The sequence below is a fragment of the Eleutherodactylus coqui genome, unplaced genomic scaffold (assembly GCF_035609145.1).
Source record: "Eleutherodactylus coqui strain aEleCoq1 unplaced genomic scaffold, aEleCoq1.hap1 HAP1_SCAFFOLD_33, whole genome shotgun sequence".
NCBI classification, from domain to species: Eukaryota; Metazoa; Chordata; class Amphibia; order Anura; family Eleutherodactylidae; genus Eleutherodactylus; species Eleutherodactylus coqui.
In genome coordinates, this window is record NW_027102239.1 from 1,236,290 (window position 1) to 1,254,322 (window position 18,033).

Genomic DNA, 18,033 nt, shown 5'->3' on the forward strand with positions numbered 1-18,033 from the left:
ATCCGCACCCCATAGGGATGCATTGACCACCCTCGGGTAGATAAATACCCGCGGATGGTCAATAAAAGTGAATTAAGAAAAATGTGGAGCATGAAAAAAAAATGGACATGCTCCATTTAGGTGCGGGTCTCCCGCAGGCTTCTATTGAAGCCTATGGAAGCCGTCCGGATCCGCGGGAGACCTAAAATAAGAATAACTTACCCGTAGCGGACCGGGCAGATCTTCTCTTCTTTGCGGCCAGATCTTCTTTCTTCGGCGCGCGGCACGCCTATAACAGTTTGTCTCCTCACCAACCATATGCATCAGTGTTATGGTGGATGGTCTATATTGCATCTATTACTCCTAGTTCTAGCTGGTTGTCATCTCTTTGATGACTGTCAGGATCCAACAACCCCCCCCTCCAACCCATCAGGATCCACCAGCCCCCCCACCCATCAGAATCCAACAGCGCCCCACCCATCAGGATCCAACAGCGTCCCACCCATCAGGATCCAACAGCGTCCCACCCATCAGGATCCAGCGGCCCCACACCCATCAGGATCCAGCGGCCCCACACCCATCAGGATCCAGCGGCCCCACACCCATCAGGATCCAGCGGCCCCACACCCATCAGGATCCAGCGGCCCCACACCCATCAGGATCCAGCAGCCCCACACCCATCCTTCCCCTCTGAAGGTAATATAGCGCTCACTAGCTCCACAAGACTAGATTGGAGCGGCTCCTCTCTTCAGTAGCTCCACTCTAGCCACTTCACTGATCTGCTGGCTAGTATGTATTGGCTGGTGGTAGGATCTCCCAGCAGCCAATACACTCCAGACGCACCATCCAATCAGTGAGCGGGGGCGGGGCTAGTGAGCGGCAGCTCTGGGGAGGACGCAGCAGTTCTGAACTCATGATATTTTTGTATCTTAGTGAACTGAATATGGCCGCCACCACAACTTGCCTCCAGCTTTCCTAGTCTTCTGCACAACATCATTACATGTCTACACCACTTTGTTTTCAGGAGCCGAGGCAAGTGGTGTGACGACTACCGAGCGAGGCTCTGTTCGTGTCAGCGGTAGGGTGCTCCATGATGGTCATCAGGTTACCAACAGTTCTGTCACCCAGCTTTCCTAGTCCCTGAATGGCCAGTCAGCCTCCTTTTGTCATATCACTGTAGGGCAGTGACTCCCACCTCCAGTCCTAGGGACCCCACAGGTCATGTTTTCAGGACTTCCTCAGTGTTGTACAGGTGATGTAATTATCATCGGTACCTCAGACATTGCCACAGGTGTTCTTACTATACGAGATCCTGTACATGACCTGTTGGGGGCGCTGAGGGGCGGAGGTGGGGAGCACTGCTCTAGAGGGTTCTAGGAAAGCTGGGAGATCCATTGTGTTGGCATTAGGTTAGCTGAACCCCCAGCGATCCGCTGTAATCCAAGGAAGATCTGGCAGTAAGGCTAATGTCACACAGTGAGTGCGATACCAGGCCGTGAATCGCGGCCCGTTTTCGCGCTCGCTAACGTACGATTTTTCTGTGGATGTGAGTCATTTTTGTAATAAAACTGCCTCCCCTCCCTCCCGCTGCGGCTGTCCGCACCTAGCACGCGGTGCGATGCTGCCGCCAGCCCCATTAAAACAATGGGTGATGCAAGGCCCCGCCCAAAGATAGAACGAGCCGCGGTTCATATACGTGCAATATTTGCTCTGCCGCGTGAAAAAGGCCGAAGTGTTCAATTCCCCTGCAACGCCCCCGCAGGAGAAATTAAGTATTACGCCGTCCTTCTGCCATATGATGAACAGACATGTTGGCTGCACCATATGGTAAACTGGAGTCGGGTAATAGTGAAACGCTCAAACGTGGGAATACAACCGTTTATGTTCCATCTGAATATTGGCGCATTTACGGTTGGCGTTCGGAGGCAGAACACGTCTTAAGCAGGATTTTCACACAATGAACACAGAAACAGCAAACCTGCTGTGAAGTCGAGGAGCGTCCGACACGTTCGCAGCAATACGTACAAATCTGCCGCAGGACACCGACAGCGGAGATTATTAGCACCACGTGGTCCAGCAAGCTACGAACATGGCCTAAATGTTAGGAGGCTCGTATATATTAGGGAGTCCCCTAATACTCAGGCCGCGTTTACATGAGCGACAAAGTCACACTGCGACACATCACGTGTTTGTTCGGCCCATGCTTTCCAATGGGGCAATTCACATGTTTTGGAGGGTGCGACATCCCGATATGCCCGCGACTCGTGAGGTTTCGTGGCCCATGTTACCCTATGGAGCCTTCCTCTCTGTTGCATCGCATGAAAGCGTGATTTTTGTGCGGTGCGATGCAACTTTGACAGGAGGAAATCCTATCATCACAGCCATAACCTAAGGCCTATATATATATACACACACACACATCACCTAGGAGCGCTGCCCGGCGCTGCTGCAGCTTCCTCCCAGTATATATATATTATATATATATATACACACACTGGGAGCTGTCCAAATCCGCAGCTATGGTTGTGGTTTACACGGAGAGACGACAAGGAGCCGTTCATGTTTAGCCCATGTAAAAGACGCCATCAGCCAACAAATGAGCATTTCCTCGTTAGTCCGCTCATCGCTGCCATGTTCACACGAGGTAATGAGCGGGCACCAGTCAGTGGCCACGAACCTTCGGCCACTGCAGATATTGGCGCGGACTTCCCTTTTACGGGAACCCGTGGCCAGCTGTTAGCCCAGTAAACCAATCCCACGGGTACAATGGTGTCACTTCTGTAAGAAGTCCCCGCGCCGCACGCAAATGGCGCAGAGCGGTGCAGTTGGGGCCGCCCCTCCAGCCTCCTGTGCAATGACAGCCATGCATGAAGACTTGGCCAGCGCTGTGCAGCTGCTTCTGTTGTGCACATAAACCTCTCCATTTATGACCCCACCAGTCCCAGCGAAGACTAGAGAGCCCCCCCCCAATTACCCACAATGCCCCAGCGGAGACTATGGCCCCGCCCATTACCCACAATGCCCTGGTTAAAGCAGCTGTAAACACTAATGCCCACTAGAGATAGGATGGCCTCACCTGCTGGATGTGCAGCTCTGCCTGCAGGAACTGAAGCCCGGCCACCGCACCCACCCCAGAAGACATGGAGTTCAGAACTGCTGCGTCCTCCCCAGAGCTGCCGCTCACTAGCCCTGCTCCCCGCTCACTGATTGGATGGTGCGTCTGGAGTGTAGTGGCTGCTGGGAGATCCTACCACTAGCCAATACATTCTATCCAGCAGATCAGTGAAGTGGCTAGAGTGGAGCTACTGAAGAGAGGAGCATTTTAGTATTCCCTAAAATAACGTAAACTGCGTTTTATGTCCGACGGCGGGGGTAATTACAGAGGCTGGTTGGGATGGGCACATGGGGCAAGAAAACCAGGTTTCCCCCCTCCTCTAATGCTTTTTGGGGTATTTCTTGACCTCAGCGACGGGTATGGGTTGTAAAAAGTGGCGCTCTGTGAAGCTGGCCATTCAGGAACTAGGAAAGCTGGGTGACAGAACATGTTGGTAACCTGATGACCATCATGGAGCTCCCTACCACTGACACGAACAGAGCCTCGCTCGGTAGTCGTCACCCCACTTGCCTCGGCTCCTGAAAACAAAGTGGTGTAGACATGCAATGATGTTGTGCAGAAGACTAGGAAAGCTGGAGGCAAGTTGTGGTGGCGGCCATATTCAGTTCACTTAGATACAAAAATATCGAATTAGTCATCTTAGTGACTTGACAGAAGATGATGATTGGGATTTGTTCCCGCCAGGAACTTTTGTTCTAAAAGGAACAATCCCGTGGCCCCTTCAGCAGCACTCTGCGCTCTCACACTAACCTGCTATAGTGTGAGTGCAGAGCGCTGCTGAAGGGGCAGCTTTAAAATCCGCCCCACAGGTCAATTTAAACTGTAGATTGTTTTTCCGCATTATATGGATGAGATTTCTTTAAACGTGTGACTACTTCTACATTCACTTCTGTGGAGCTGACGGAGATGGTCAAGCACTGAGCTCCCATGAACGGCGGAGTCGTAGTCATGCAATGAGACTAGTGCTACGCGACCAAGATTGCTGTATAGCCCTGTGACCTCACACTCTCGGGCCGGCTTCACACCACCGGTTTCCTATTGTTCAATCCACAGTCGTCGTCCACACGGAGGATCCGCAGCAAATCACACGCATTGAAAGATACATACTACTGCTACTTCCTTCACTCTCGCGGTCATCCGCATTACAGAGTCTGCAGGAACGCAGGGTCGCCGTCTAGGTTAACGGGCAGATTCCGCTGTAGTATCCCGCATTCGGAATGTGAAGCGGTCGTGTGCAACCGGCCTTACTGAAGACAATGGAGTTGCGATACAACTCACAAGTAGCTGCGACCAATATATTGCAAAAATCCAACCTCGTAGAGGTTTAAGCAATTTATAGGTTGTGGGAACTTGCGCGACCCCATTGATATATTTGAGAGTGCAAGTTCACAGGGCTGCACAGCGATCTTTGGTCACATGACCCATGTCATGGCGAAAGACTCCATAGAGCTCCAGCCTTAGGGCTCATGTCCACGACTGTGTTCTCACCGCAGAGACGCAGCGTTTTACGCATACCACCGTGGGCTCTTCGGCCAGATTCACACAGATGTATTTGCACAGCATATTACGCATGAAAAATATACATGCTAAATACACGTCAGTAGAACCCGCTGATTGCAGCGAGTTCCTTCACATAAGTGTATTTTGCATGCGCATTTTGTTAAAAAAAAAAGCAGTCCCCTTTATTTTCTCGTGCATTTCTGCAGGGGCAGAACATGTATTATTCTAATTACACTAATTGCCCATTTCAATAAATGGCAGCATGGTTGCGTGTTTTTTTGCGCTTGCAAATGTGCTTGATTCGTGCTAACAAAAGTACGGTAAGGGCCGCTTCACACAAACATATTTGTTTCAATGGATGCCTTCAGAATTCTCTTTACTCACACATTTCGCATGCGTGCAAAACCTCACCATGCTCTATTTTTGTGCACATTTGCGCACCAAGGGTCCCTGTACAAGTCTATGGGAAGTGTGCACGTAACCGATTCCTATCTCCAAAAAAAGTTATAATAAACAGCGATAAAAAAGTCTTATAAACTCCAAAATGGTACAAATAAAAACTACAGGACATCACGCAAAAACACGAGCCGTCGCACAAGTATCATGCGATACTTCCGCCATGTATCACGTGGACATGAGGCCTAAATCTAAGTGCTTGGTTGTTAGCAGCCGCAGCTGCGCTGCACCTCTTGCTCATCAGTTTTTTTTCCTGCTTTTGGAAACTGCTGTAGGAAAGGGGGTGCACCAGTACTGGAGGTACTGCAATACCAGGTCAATGTGCGGAGTGGACAGAGCAAGCACTTTTTCCAGCTCCCTGTTCTAAAAATCCATTTAACCCCTTGAGTGGCACGCCCGGAAAAGTTCCGTGACGAGCTCCACTGCTCATAGCAACATAGCCCGGAAGATTTCCGGGCTATGTATCACTATGGGAGCTGCAGAGCACAATGCCTCAAGCTGTGACATTGTGCTCTGCCTGCACAGACCCACACAGAGCAGTGCAAGGGCTTTGAAAAACCAGCAGAAGATATTGTCGACCTGTCGGCAATGTCCTGCTTTGTTTACAGGTTGCCATAGAGACCATCGGCTTGTCAGAAGCAAGCCGATGGTCTCTGTGGCAGGGAGAGCTGGTTGTTAGCTGTCAGAGGACAGATAGGTACCAGCTCTTACAGCAGAGATCAGAGAAAACCTCCGATCTCTGCTGTGTTAACCCTTTACATGCTGCAGTCTATGTGACTGCAGCATGTAAAGGGCTGTCACTGCAGCATGTAAAGGGCTGTCACCATCGGACCCCCGGAATGTGATCAGGGGTCCTGATGGGTCCCTGTGGAAGTCCCCTAAAGGGACAAAAAAAAAAATTAAAAAAAAATAAAAAAAAAAAAAAGTAAAAAAATTATTAAAAAAATAAAAAAAACACTTGTCTCCTTTTACTTTGTAAAAAATCAAAAATACAATCACACATGTGGTATCCATGTGCGTCGTAATGACCCAGAGAAGGAAGTTAATACATTATTTAACCCCTTAATGACATGGCTCCTTTTTTTCTTTTTTCCCCATTTCTTTTTTTCCTCCCCCCTGTTTAAAAAATCACAACTTGCCCCGCAAAAAACAAGCCCTTATATGGCCATGTCAATGGAAAAATGAAAAAGTTATGGCTCTTGAGACGCAACTGCAAAACTAGTTGAAATTCAATGATTAGACCATTTTAAAAAACCTGCCCTGGTGGGCACGACAGGGTGGTAGGAAACCCGCCACTCAAGGGGTTAATATATGATCCCAAGATAGGGGACGTATCAGATGCAACACGCTCAGCCAGCACTCCGGGCACACCCACAATGCACTGAGGGAGCCGGAAGACCTTTGCATAGCCCCGCCCAATGCCTTCTCAATAGTGGTGAGCCGTCCGCGCGGGAGACCCGCGCCTGAATGGAGCATGTCCGGATTTTTTCCTGCACGCGGGACCCGCGCCTGCAGGGAAAAATGACATCCGCAGGTATTTTACTACCTGCGGGTGTCTAATGCATCCATATCCATTGCATAGCGCCGATCGCAATGCCGGGGGTGGGAGGGTCCGAACAGCCCCGGATGACAGCTCCATGCTGCGGACACCGACAGCATGGAGCTGTCACGTCCAGAGCCCGAGGGGCTTTATTCTCTGCAGGACACATGTTTTTACGTCCTCAGAGAATAAAGCCCACTTCGGGAGGACGTAAAAACACTATGGCCCGGGGCGTGGCTTAGCAAGCAAGGAGAGAGGTCGCACGCTGTTTTGCTCCTCCACAGAATCTCCCTTTTCAGCCCTTTTCTGGGTCAAATCAGTGACCCAAACAGAGGCAGACAAGAGCACAGCACCTGGGGACCCACCAGAACCCACAACCGGCCCGGACAAGGCTCACCTGGTGATCTCCAGCCGCTAAAAAGAAGCCGAAGAGCCGCGGCCCTGCACAGCGGCCCGCGCCCGCGGCCTAACCCGACAAGTACCGCGCTCAGAAACACCCGGCGAGGACCGCTCACGGAGCCCCAAGCAGAGGACTACGGCACAAGGTAACCCCTGCCGACTTGGAGGGGAGGCTCTGTCCCCCTCAGTGCCCGCGCTCTCACCGCAGCGCCTTGCAAATACACAGCCACGGCTCCCTCCCTCTGAATATACCGCCGTGGCCACCAACCTGCAACTCGGTGGCACATACACTCATCAGGGTGATCCCCCGCTGGACTAATCCCCGCGCTGGTGGTTTTCCCCCTCCTGCTCCCCAGAGCCGACAATCAGCACGGGCGGGCACACCGGAAGATCTGCACCTAGTCTCTAGCTCCCTGTGAGGCAGCGGCCATCTCGCCCCCCCCCTGAGTCGAGCAGGCTGCTTGGCATACTAGCCAGACCAGAGCAGAAAAGTAAAAGTAAAAAAGAGAGGATACTGTGATCCTCCCAGCACATCAACACCAGGCAAAGTTTAAAGCAGTACTCACTATTTCTGACGTGCAGCGGGGGAACGGAGGTCCTCTCCCCGGAGCTCTCAGACCGACAGCAGGCTCCATTAAAGTATAGTGCAGTTCAAATATCAATGCACCACAGCACCATCTAGTGGCCAAAACAGAGATAACCAGGACCTGAACCTCTTCTCATCCCTTTCTCAAAGCACTAAACAAAGCCAATCCTTGCCCATTAGAAAGAGCAACGAGGCCCCTAAGGCCTCCTTCCCACGAGCGTGACGGGCTCCGCCGCGTAATATTACGCAGTGAAGCCCATCACGGCGCCCCCCAGAGACCCCATACTTACCAGCGGAAGATCGCGTGAAGACGCTTCCCCGCCCACCGCCGTTGCGTCATGTGACACGCCCACCGCGTCACATGACGCGGCCGGCCGTGTCACGTGACGCGCCGGGCGCGTCATATGATGCGCCGGCCGCGTCATATGACGCGCGGCGGTAGGCGGGGAAGCGTTTTTTCACGCTATCTTCCGCTGGTTGCAGCGGGAGATAGCGTGAACGGACGGCTTCCATTGACTGCAATGGAAGCCGTCAGCACGTACACCCGCAGCAAATAGAACATGCTGCGGGTGACAACGGGAGATTTCACGGTGCGTAATTCCGCGGTGGAATTACGCATCGTCTGCATTGTGCTATTAGGTTCAATAGAACCTAATAGCATGGGGCAACGCAGCGGATTTTTGCCGCGGATTTACGCGACGTAAATCCGTTCGTGGGAAGGAGGCCTAAGTGTGTTGAGAAGAGGGACCCACAGTTAACTACAAGGAGAATACCTCCCCACCTTACTGCCAAGTGATCTGTGGAGGAATATCTGCATAGCCAGACTGCTATATAGAAACTGTCAGCAACCCACAAAGACAGACCCTGTGCCAAAGGGTACTGACAGAAAAACACTATATAGCCTCCTCAGCATTACAAAATAGCCTGGAAGCAAGTCCCAGCCCCCGCAACACCCAAGGAAGCAATACATCGTGCGCCTCGCAGACGCAAATATCAAATTCCCGGTGCGACCCAGCGGACTCCTCAATCCCAAACACTTTCTTCTCAGCAAATACTGATAGTTCTAAAAAAAGAAAGGACTCTTATCAGGCAAAGCCACACTTAACAAATCTTCAAAACTCTACAGGAGCACTACCTAAGGCACTCAAGATGGAATAGCAGGACTCTATGTTCTAACTCCACCCGCCACATGAGGCTCCTCAGCAACACATAACAGGACCACTCAACATCAATGAGCTTCTAAAGGAACTTTTAACAAACAACTACGCCTTCCAACGCCTCCATAAAGAATACGCCACCCGGTAGACCACTATACAACAAATAGCGACCAATCCACAGCGCATATCCAAGAATTAACTATTCAGGATGGTTAAGCGACGTATTAAAGCAACGGCCCCCAGGAGACTCTCAGAGTACTTCCCGCCTGGCACACAGAGCAACAAAAACAAACCCGCCACATCTCATTCAAACATCCCCGTAACCGAAGAAATACCCAACACCCACAGCCCTGCGGCTCTGTCTCCATACTCCTCCACAGGATCTCTCCCGCCTACCCCAGCCAATCCCAACACCTCCCCTGGAAGCGGAGGGAAAAGGAATGTTCAGGACCCCCTACCAGCCTCCCCCTCCCCAAAAGGACCGGCGGCAAAAAAGAGCCAAAATAACAATCCACAAGAAACTCCCCCGCAGACAGATCCTATCAACAATCTCCAAGCTTATCCCGACTCTGAAAGCCCCTTAACTATAAACGCTCTGAAGACTATGCTAATCTCGCTGCAAAAGGACATTTCTAAAGATATACAGAGCCTCTCTGGTCAATTACAATCTAACATCGACCACCTAGCTACCAGAACTGACCACCTTGAACGGAAAATGGGAGAATTTACCAAAGCCCACAACGAGTTGGTAGATGCGCATGGCAGTATGGAAGAAGTCGCATATTTGAGAGAGAAGGTCATAGACTTGGAAGACCGATCCAGAAGAAACAATCTCAAATTTAGGGGAGTTCCAGAGACTGTGACCCCCCCTGACATTCCACAATATATACTCAAATTACTCCAAACGCTCCTCCCGGACCTTCCCGAGATCGAATATGCAGTTGACAGAGCCCACAGAATTCCAAAAGCACGCTCTGTCCCTGAGTCAGCCCCCAGAGACATCTTAGCAAGAATACACTTCCATAAAATAAAAGAGGAAGTCTTGGCAGTTGGAAGGCGTAGAGGCACACTACCGACTCCATATGAAGACATACAAATATTTCCAGATCTTTCAGCCGCCACTCTGCAGTCTCGGAGAAAGTTTACAGAAGTTACAGCAGCACTACGAGAGGCGCACATCAAGTATAGATGGGGATTCCCAACCAAACTACTGATCTCAAAAAATGGAACCATCCAGGTTGCCACCTCGCCAGAAGAAGGCGTCTCGTTCCTGAAACAATGGGGGATCCCTATCCTTCAGAAGCCTCTGAGGACGGCGGTAGAATCTCCTACAAGAATCGAACAAGACTGGAAAACAGCAGATAAGCATGGCAGACACGCATAAATTGATGTTGTAAAGGGTCTTGAACCCATAGTTATATTTCTCCTTTACGGAGCCTAAAGTGGATGGTTTAAAATGCCACCCCTACCTAAGGTTCATTCATCCAGTGCAGATAGGCGCTGGATGAACAATATTTTGATTTTGTTAACTGTTAATGATGTTTTTTTTCCTTATGTCAAATATAGTTATAAAAGGTTCAGTAGGAGGCCACTTCCCTACCCCCCCACCATACTTAATATGAAAAAACACAACGACTCCCCAGCGTATAAACCACCTACCAGTTATGCCCATTAGCATCACATCCCTAAATGTAAAAGGCCTGAACAGCCCCTATAAACATAGCATGCTTTGGAGACAGGCTCTTAAATCCCACTCAGACATCTTCCTCGCCCAAGAGACACACTTCCTGAGAGATAAACACCCCCCCTGCAACCACCCTAAATTTCCAAACATTTTCCTGGCATCAAATGAAGGGAAAAAAAAGAAAGGCGTAATGATAGCCATTAGCCGGAACGTTACATTTTCCCAAAAAAACGTATACGTGGACCCAGGCGGGCGATTTCTAATATTAGTCTGCGTAATTAACGCCACCACCTACACTCTAGTAAATGTCTACTTCCCATTTAAAAGGCAGGCCAAATTCTTCAAACATGTTCTTTCCGAAGTGGCTAAAATTCGAGAGGGGAATTTGGTGATCGGAGGAGATCTAAACTCAGTGGTGGACCCTACCTTGGACTCCACCGCGAGCGGCAGGGGCATGTCACCCATTGTCCCAATCATACACTCAGAAGAATTATACGACGTGTGGAGGTGCATGCATGGATCGTAGAGGGACTACACGTTTCTCTCCGCGCCACATGCATCTTATTCTAGGATAGATATGTTCCTGCTGCCGCGGGCAGGCCTCGAGGGGGTTTTACAGGCGGATATTGGAACAATATCATGGTCTGACCACGCCCCCATATCCTTAACGCTCCAAGAGAAATTCAACTACTCCCCATCATTCCCATGGAGATTAAATGAATACACTTTAAACCATCCTGAGCACGAACTGCCTCTTAAAGAGGAATTAGAAGGATTTTTTGCAAACAATATAGGATCAGTCCCGAACATCTCCACAGTGTGGAATACACACAAAGCCTACATGAGAGGCATATTTATTAAACTTGGAGCAAGAGCCAAAAAGAAAAGAGAAGAGGAATTTAACCTCCTAATGGACAAAATTAAATCCCTAGAAGCATTAAATAAAAATAAACCTACCCCACAAAGGACAACAGACCTTTTTAACCTTCGGGCGAAGCTACAAAACCTGTTGGTTTTTAAACATGACATCGCGTTTCAAAAACTCAGAATGCAATTTTATGCGCACGACAATAGGACGGGGGCCTTACTAGTGAAGCAGCTCAAAGATCTTAGAACTAAAGAAAGAATTGCATACCTCCTCGACCCACAAGGCAGAAAAATCTTCCATCCCCAAAAAATGGCGAACGCATTTGCTGCATATTATTCCTCCTTATATAACTTAAAAAATAACCAAAACATACACCATCCCCAAAAGGAAGAAATACACAGTTTCCTACAAAGTGTGAACCTCCCTCGCCTGTCTCCCGAGCAAATAGAAAATCTCTCTTCCCCAATCACCTCTCAGGAAGTGGAGGACGCGATTAAATTACTTAAGCCCCACAAAACCCCAGGCCCGGACGGATTTTCAAACGGTTATTATAAAAAATTTGCAACGCTCCTGGCCCCTCATCTGGCATCTGTGTTCAACAGGGCGATGGAAAACGGCTCCTTCCCACCCGAGATGTTGGAAGCTCTGATCGTTACAATCCCCAAACCAGGGAAGGAGAATACATCCCCAGCCAATTTCCGACCTATCTCCCTGTTGAACACAGATGTAAAAATTTACGCAAAAATCCTTGGTATAAGACTGTTCACAATCCTTCCGGTATTAGTAGCAACAGACCAAGTGGGATTTGTCCCCCAAAGACAGGCATCGGATGGTACCCGTCGCTTTCTAGACCTGGTCAGGGTGGCCGAAAGGAACAGAACACCAGCTATGCTCTTAGCACTAGATGCTGAGAAAGCATTCGACCGAATCCATTGGGGGTTTCTGGAAGCCACCCTGGAGAGGTTTGGATTTTCAGGACGTATCAAGACAGCAATTATGTCCCTGTACTCTGCCCCGTCAGCAAGGATATTCGCCTCGGGATGCCTTTCCTCTCCATTTGCAATCTCTAATGGTACAAGACAGGGGTGCCCCCTTTCCCCCCTAATATTTGCCTTGGTAATGGAACCACTGGCTGAAAAGTTTAGGACTAATCCAAACATTCAAGGGATCAAAGTAGCATTACAAGAACATAAGATTGGTTTATATGCAGACAACGTCATTTTAGCCATTACTAACCCAACCTCTTCCCTGCCACATGTCCAGTCTACTTTAGACCAATTTGGAGATGTCTCATACTATAAAATCAACAACACAAAATCCCAAATGTTAAATTTAGGCCTGGACCCCAAGACGACCCAAAGCATTACGAAAGCATTCCCTTTCACATGGTGCAGCAGTTCTATGCCATACCTGGGCATCAACATAGCATACCCCAGCTCCCTCACCTTCTCCAAAAACTATCTACCACTTCTTAACAGTATCCCCAATATTCTAAGTAAGTTTCGCAAACCCTTCATCTCCTGGGCAGGTAGAATAGCGGCAGTCAAAATGATGATGCTACCCCGAATTCTATATGTCTTCAGAACAGTACCAATCCCAATTCCGTCCCAATTCATAACCAAACTCCAAGCCTTGATTAACCAATTCATCTGGGGAGGATCCCACGCTAGAATAAAATTCGCCACTTTAGCAAAACCATACGAACTGGGAGGTATGAGAGCACCTGACATTAAGCGATACTTCGCAGCCACTATTCTAGATCAAATCAAACACTGGTGGGTTACCTCATCCCCAAAAAAATGGGTGAGCATAGAAAAAGCAACATTGGGAGCCCCCCTGATCTCCCTTCTCGGAGTTGCCCCCCCCCCCCCCGCTGCCGACTCGTACCCTACCAAGTCTTCAGGTGTCGGTGCAGATTTGGAACCAACTAGTGGCATCCAACTCGGAAAAGGTCTCGGCCATATCCCTCCCCCTGAGATTCCTATCCTCTATACTCCCGGACTTTGAATTTGGGACCTGGGAGAGAGCTGGGGTGAAAAAAGTAGGAGATCTATGGGAAGAGGCTGCTATAATGGACTTCCCTACATTAAGCAGAAAATTCAATCTCCCTAGTAAACTGGGCTTCTCACATTTGAGATTGAGATACGCACTACAATCCCTAGATATTAGTAAACCACTATTCCCAAAAACGGCCTTTACTTTCTACTCGCTCTCAACAGAGGTCTCCGGAGGCATATCTACTTTTTACGAGAGCTCGTTCTCTCAGATCTCCCAAACCAAATCAGCCCATATGATGCTATGGGAGCTTGACTTTAAACAAACATTCAGTCTGGAAGATTGGAGTAGGGCGCTTGCATGGACGAAAAAGATATCGCATGGAATAGCACACTGGGAAACATCCCAGAAGATATTTCTTCGCTGGTACCTTACCCCAGCTAGAATATCTAAGATGAACAACCTAATCCCGGAGACCTGCTGGAGAGAGTGCGGTGCGAAAGGCACATATTTTCACATGTGGTGGCTTTGTCCAGTCATAAGATCGTTCTGGAACACAGTGTTCAACTTCATCCACTCAGTCACCCACCAATATGTAGCCTCTGACCCGACCCTGGCCCTTTGTTTCCTGAACACAAAGAAGCTATCCCCCTTCTACTCGGCTCTCACCTCACACATTCTCCTAGCGTCACGTATGGCAATTGCCAAACACTGGAAAGCAAAGGAAGCCCCCTCCATACTGGAGGTAAGGAACTTAGTAAACCACACATTTCATTTAGAGGAGGCCTACTCACGAAGATTTGCTTCCGGGGGCCCACGAATGACCTTTTGGGCAACCTGGATAGACTATATGACTAATAATCCCTAAAGACACAAAAAGGCAATGCCACCTCCCTTAACTGCTAAACCCAAATGAGGCGGACCTGCTGACCCCCCACATGTTCTAACTCCCCCTCCGTCGACCGAAGCCCCCCCCCCCCCTACCCACACCCCGGAAAACATACGGTAGTATGGTAAATTCGATAGATTTTGGACTCAAATAACTCATCAGTCCCCATCATAAGTGTACCTCCTCTATCTCATGTTATTTTATTCCATATTATTTTATTTTATTTTGTTCCTCTTTCAATATGTTATATAAATATATATGCTCTATTCTGCTCTGTAGTTCTGGTATAATTTGGATATTGCCACAGTACTACTACACTTCAATATGTTAACAATATGAAAAGTCCCTTTTTTTTTCTCTCTTTTTCTCTTTTGATTGTAATGGAAAATTGTTAATAAAGAGACAATTAAACAGGGTCATTTGTGGGGGTTCTCCAAAGCCGCTCAAGGGCTCCACAAGTGGGCAATAGGGCCTAAAACACTTTCATGCAAAATAACTTCACAAAGCCACCGGCTGCTCCTTTCGGTTTGGCCCCCATTGTGCATACGGACACAAGATTAGGGCCACAATGGGTATATCTCTGAACACGGGACATACAGGGGGTCTCCATTTTGGGGTGCCAATCCTCATCTTCATGTGCAATATAGAAAAAAATCCCATCATTAAAATTAAAATGACATATTTGCATTTTTGACCCCCTCAGTGAATACATTAAGGGGTGTAGTTTATAAAATGGGGTCATTTGTGGGGGGATCTATCATTTGGACACCCATGAGACTTTGCAATCTTGGCTTGGTGCAGGAAAAGAAAGTGTTCCTCAAAATGTTAAAAATCAATGTAAAATTTGTACGTCTCCTAAATGGTTAAAAAAAACCTGAAGTTTTTCTAATGTGCGTCCAGAATAAAGTAAACAGATGGAAATATATATCTTATCAAAGATTTGTACAGTATGTTTGCACATGTTTGAGATATTGCGGCTGAAAATAAATAAAGTTTTTTTAAAATTTTTCTCAATTTTGACGCTTTTAATAAATATACACTAATTTTATCAGACTATTTTCACCTCCTAAATGAAGTACAACATGTGGCAAAAAAACAATATCAGAATCACTTGGATATGCAGAGCCTTTAGGCCTCACCTGCACGCGGATCCGCACCCCGTAGGGATGCATTGACCACCCGCGGGTAGATAAATACCCACGGATGGTCAATAAAAGTGAATTTAAAAAAATGTGGAGCATGAAAAAAAATGGACATGCTCCATTTAGGTGCGGGTCTCCCACGGGGACGGCTCCCGCAGGCTTCTATTGAAGCCTATGGAAGCCGTCCGGATCCGCGGGAGACCTAAAATAAGAATAACTTACCCGTAGCGGACCGGGCAGATCTCCTCTTCTTTGCGGCCGGATCTTCTTTCTTCGGCCCGGCGGATGTGCCCGGCGCGCGGCACGCCTATAGCAGTTTGTCTCCTCACCAACCATATGTATCAGTGTTATGGTGGATGGTCTATATTACATCTATTACTTCTAGTTCTAGCTGTTTGTCATCCCTTTGATGACTGTCAGGATCCAACACCCCCCCCCAGGATCCAACAGCGCCCCACCCATCCTTCCCCTCTGAAGGTAATATAGCGCTCACTAGCTCCACAAGACTAGATTGGAGCGGCTCCTCTCTTCAGTAGCTCCACTCACTTACCCAAAGGAAGCAGCTGGTGGCATCACCAGCTTGTTCACACTCAGGAGGCTCTATTCCCTGCAATTGGCTTAGTTCCGTGGGTTTGCATAGTTATTGCCTAATACATCTCTAAACATCTATAGGCAACACACTGTTCCTGCTTTTTTTCACTCCTACTTTAATAGATAAAGATATCTTATTTGGACAATTGGTATGTTTCTCCGAAGGTTTGTTCAGTTAGTGGAAATTTGGTACAGTATTGTGATGGAACCTGTACGTTTGCTAAAAAAAAAAAAGGAATTAAATACTCAAATCTAATCTAATGTAATGTCTTTTTCGACCAATAAGACAAATTGAACACAGCAAGTGTGTGTGTGAGAGAGAGGGGGTGGCTGAGTAAGTGGGTGAGCAGGCGGGCGGCTGTGTGAGGAGCAGAGTGTTTAGAAAAGTTTCAGAAGGAGGACCAGCACATTGGATAACTTTTTCGTAGAAAAATCAGCTTTTATTTTCCCAGTATGTAAGCATGAAAAGGAGTGAGACGTTTCAACCTCACATACCAGCTCTTTATCATACATACACACACACACACTCATACATACACACACACACACACTCATACATACACACACACTCATACATACACACACACACACTCATACATACACACACATTCATTCTCACACACACACACACACACACACATTCATACACACACACGCATTCATACATACACACACACACACACACAAACACACACACACATTCATACACACACACATTCATACACACACACACACATTCATTTTCACACACATTCATATACACACGCACACACATTCATACACACACACACATTCATAAGTTTCACCTCCCCTCATGGATCGGATCCATGAGGGAAGGTGAAGATACTCACCCCACTTCGTATCCATAAGGGGAGATGAAATTACGTACCTAAGGTCCCCGGATTTGTCCCCTGATGGGATGTTGATCCGCGGACCTTACCCCGGCCATCAGCGAGAGGAGATGAAACATCTTCTCGGAGGCTTCCGCATTTGAATCCAGATCCGGTTATCCTCCATGGACCCTTCCGGCTTCTGTGCATGCGCCCGCCGGCCTCCACCAGTGGATTCTACATACGGCAGTGTGATCCCAGCGTTATTCAGACCACTACCTAGAATACATAATTTACAAGAAGCCCCGGGAACGCTTGCCTTCCTGCAGTTCCAAGAGCAGCTTGTTGAGAGTCTTCTGTGTGAGACTTCCGCACCATGGCAAGCATACGAAGCCTCACAGAGCGCCACTTTTTACACCCCATACCCGCCGCTGAGGTCAAGAAATACCCCCAAAAAAGCATGAGAGGAGGGCGGATACCTGATTTTCTTGCCCCATGTGCCCATCTCAACCAGCCTCTGTAATTACCCCGCCGTCGGACATAAAACGCAGTTTATATTATTACTTTTATCTAAGATTTAGGGAATGCTAAAAATTGGGGATGGCAGGGGGGAGGGGGGTTGTAGAGGGGGATTATTTTTAGAAAGTCAATTTTTTTTCCCGCACAAGTGGGCAATGGGGCCTGGAATTTATTCAGTTGTGCACTGAAATCCAACGGGTGTTCCCCCCATTATAGGCCGTACATCATGTGGATGGCGTGGGATCAGAAGCTGAGCTCACACCATCCGATAGCGGGCTTCCCACTGCTACAGCGGGGTACATAAGGATAGCGATCCCTACTATTAAACTCCTACATTCTGTTGAGATGTAAGCAAGTAGAGGATTCCCCGAGGGAGCGTGCTCCCTATTTTATGTCGTCTGGCCCTTGTAATCGTGGCGGGCCGATTAGTTGCCATGACAACAGGTGTCCCTGCTTGCCATTACCTATGATCACTACTGTAACTGATGAGGCATTGCAGTACAGAAGCCTCTTGTATAATCATGGCTGTTGTGGCCCCTATAGAGAGATATATAGATATTCAACTTTTCTGTGCATTTTCCTCTATTTCATATGGGGGGGGGGGGGGTTGTATTGCAGACGAATAGTTTTACATTCAGTAAATCCTGTGCCTCGCTGAGAACTGTCTGCGTCGTTTTAGTTTGGTTTTCTCGCTCCGCCATATTTTCTTTGGGCGACTTTCAGGAATCTTTTCCTCCGTTATTCTCATCCGTGACTTACAGCTCTGTTTGCGCCTGACGTACA

General features: G+C 48.3%; 1 long non-coding RNA gene and 1 pseudogene across 1 annotated transcript in view; both read right to left on the reverse strand.

Annotated features, from left to right (window-relative positions):
* The window catches only part of LOC136600985 (uncharacterized), a 320,140-nt gene that overhangs the window by 18,367 nt on the left and 283,740 nt on the right, over positions 1 to 18,033 (reverse strand). The window lies entirely within an intron of this gene.
* LOC136600991 (U2 spliceosomal RNA) lies at positions 5,329 to 5,502 on the reverse strand (annotated as a pseudogene).